The sequence below is a fragment of the Manacus vitellinus genome, unplaced genomic scaffold (genome assembly GCF_001715985.3).
Source record: "Manacus vitellinus isolate BGI_N305 unplaced genomic scaffold, ASM171598v3 scaffold_24_pilon, whole genome shotgun sequence".
In the NCBI taxonomy this organism is placed as follows: domain Eukaryota; kingdom Metazoa; phylum Chordata; class Aves; order Passeriformes; family Pipridae; genus Manacus; species Manacus vitellinus.
Window position 1 is genome coordinate 2,988,630 of NW_021939798.1, and position 3,033 is coordinate 2,991,662.

A 3,033-nucleotide genomic window follows, 5' to 3' on the forward strand; every position below is an offset into this window, starting at 1 on the left:
CAGAGAAGCTGTGGCTGCCCCATCCCTGGAAGTGTCCAAGGCCAGGTTGGACGGGGCTTGGAGCAACCTGGGCTGGTGGAAGGTGTCCCTGCCCGTGGCTGGGGGTGGAATGAGATGGGCTTTAAGGTCCCTTCCAAATCAAACCTTTCTATGATTCTATGATTTTTTGATCCTCACTGATGCTCAGGAGATGAAGATACAAATCCAAGCTGACCCACAGTCTCCCTGCAGTGTGAGCAGAGTAAGAACCAGAGCCAGGAGATGGTACAGTCCACACTAAAGTAGGTGTCCAAGGTGGAAACATTTTCCTCCTCATTATGAACAGAAAGCTGTGATTTAGAATCGACATCTACACAAGACTTTCACCTGCAGCAGCAGGAGAGACAAGTCCCACCTTCACCTCACTGTCCCTGAGCTCATCTGCTGGGAAAATCCTTCTAGTTCTCCACCACGGGTGACATCCTGGCTTTGGGTGAGGATCATTGTAGTTGGATTTAGGACAAACAACCTCCTCACAGGTGACAGCAAGATGCTCTCAGGAAAGTCCAGACCCCTGGAGCAGTGCTAGGAAGAAGGTAAGACTCAGAGAAGACTTTTGAGCTGACCACAGCAAGCTGATTGATCTTTGTTAAAGGCATCAGTGACCTGATTTTCTCCTCAGGACTTTTTCCCCAATCCTTAGCCAAGTGAAGGACATATAGTTGTTTAGACCTTGGTGAAACTGTGGGAAGGCAGATGTACCCCCAGCAGCCCTGTGCAACAACATGCATTTCTACATCAATCCATTTTTTTTGGACGTGCTGATTTTTTGGAAATATGTTAAACAGCAAAGTTAATCAGACCTTTCCATCTCTCTAACCAGCTTTAAGGGATTTGTAATATTATACTCAGTTAGTGGAGAGCACGAGGAAATTGTTTGTCTGATTATGAATCTGTTATTTATTGTGTATTAAAAGCACGATCACCTAATGCAGGATATTTTCTCCCAGTTTTAGGGAGGTGGGAGGGGAAATCCACAGTCCCATCCCACCAAATGACATAAACCCTCTCTGATCTCACAAGTCACCTCCCGAATACTAAAGAGCTGGGACATAAAAGCTTTTAAAGAATATAGTTTCCAATTAGGTCATTGGTTTCAAACACAGGGTGCACTAAATTAGTAACATTTGGTGGTAAATTTCTTTGAAGTTCTCATTAATCTTGGTCTTGGATTTGAACTGTTCTTGGCCATGTTCCTCATAGAATTTGGATCCCAGTTATGTCAAAACAACTGATTAGCCCCCACAGTTTGAAGGCAGGGGGGATTAGGTAGGGCTGGGTGTTGGGTTTCATGAAAGGCCTATTTACCTCAGCGTCGAGCATGACCAAACGGGAGGGCAGCCAGCAGGGGCGACGTGCTGGAAGGATTCCAGCCCTCCTGTCTCATTAGAGCTCCCCAAATGGGAGAGATGGATTTGTGAGAGCAGCCACTGTTCAGAGGCAGCTGCCCACAGGGCCCAGGCGAGGGCTGAGGGCTTCCCTTGACCTGTGGTGGCTCTTCTGCATAATAAGGCTGCCCACCTCTTCAGCTCCTGGGAATTCAGTGGAAAGGAAGGAATGCTCTCAAGGAGCATCTTCAGGTGGTATCCTTTCTTCTCCGTGAATGGCCTAAAGCAAACTTCCCCCCAAAATCAATTGAACTCTTTCCATCTGTTCCAACACATTCAAAACCAGGCTCCTGAACAGCTCAGAACCACCAACAAGCAAGAACTGTTAAGCAACTCAATGGGATGCTCTCATGTAGCCTCTATCTAAGGAGCAATAAGTTTAATTTGTGACCTAATGAACCACAACCCAGAGGAGAAAATGCACAGTGAGCCGTGGCAGTGGTGAAGCTTGGGAAGTTCTCAATGGGATGTGCTGCAGAGAATCAAACCCGGGGCACACTCACACCCACGGAGCACATCTCCTTCCTGAGGCTCCAATTAGTCACAGAAGGAAGGCACTGGGAGGCCTTTCCTGGAGATCACAGCCCAGCAGCAGAGACCTGACAAGCAGAAGGCTCAGAAGCTGCATGAAGGAAAGTGCTGTGTCCCACTAGAGCACGAAAGGACTGAGGGACAAGCTCCTGTCAGTGCCCAGGGGACACCTGATCCCCAGCCAGGACAGAGTGCCAGCCCTGCAGGGTGCAAGGCCAGCCTTATTTACAGGTCAGATGGATTCAGGCAGGCTTGGCACAGCTTCAAGCCTCTTGTCATCTCTTGCACTTAACACTTAACTTCTGTGGCACCAGGACGGGCGGCAACAGCATTTCTGGGTGGTGGAGCTGTGTGAGACAGGAACCAGCCTTCCCAGGGCTCTCTGTGGGCAGTTCTGCTCCTGCCTGTGCTGGGAAACTGCCCTGGGGGGAACAACTCATGAGGAAACTGCAACTGGTGCAGCAGCAGCAGGGCCTGAGGACACCAGTACAGTGCTCAGTCACAACAATGTGGTATAAAAGAGTTAACCCATCTGTTCCTTGACAGGAAAAACAATCCTCCTGTTGTGCTTTAATTTGAGAAAATTATTGTTCCAAGGCTTATTTTATATAAAAATCTTACTTCTCTCTCTAGACAACCTATTTTGAACACATCAGTGATCACAAAGTCTTCTCTTACACCAAAATGCAGTGAATGCCTTGTTCCCACCAGCCCTGATAAACACATCCAGCTTTCAGCCTTAATCCAGCCTCACTGGTTTTAGCAGGAGCTCTTCCCATCAGTAATCTGTACATATGTAGAGGTGTTTGCAGGATCGTGGCCACGCAATTAATAAAGAACTGACTTTAATAAGCCTAATTAGGGTCATTCCCCAGCAGTGTGAAAATAGCACTGATTGGCTGGGGAGGGAGAAATCACAAGTACTTTCCCACAAGTTGGTGACCTCAGGGTAGAACTTCAGAAATCTCCCATAAAACTGGAAAACCCAGTTGGCTGCATTTAGATGGAGCCATTGGAAAATACTTTTTCTTTCTTTCTTTCTTTCTTTCTTTCTTTCTTTCTTTCTTTCTTTCTT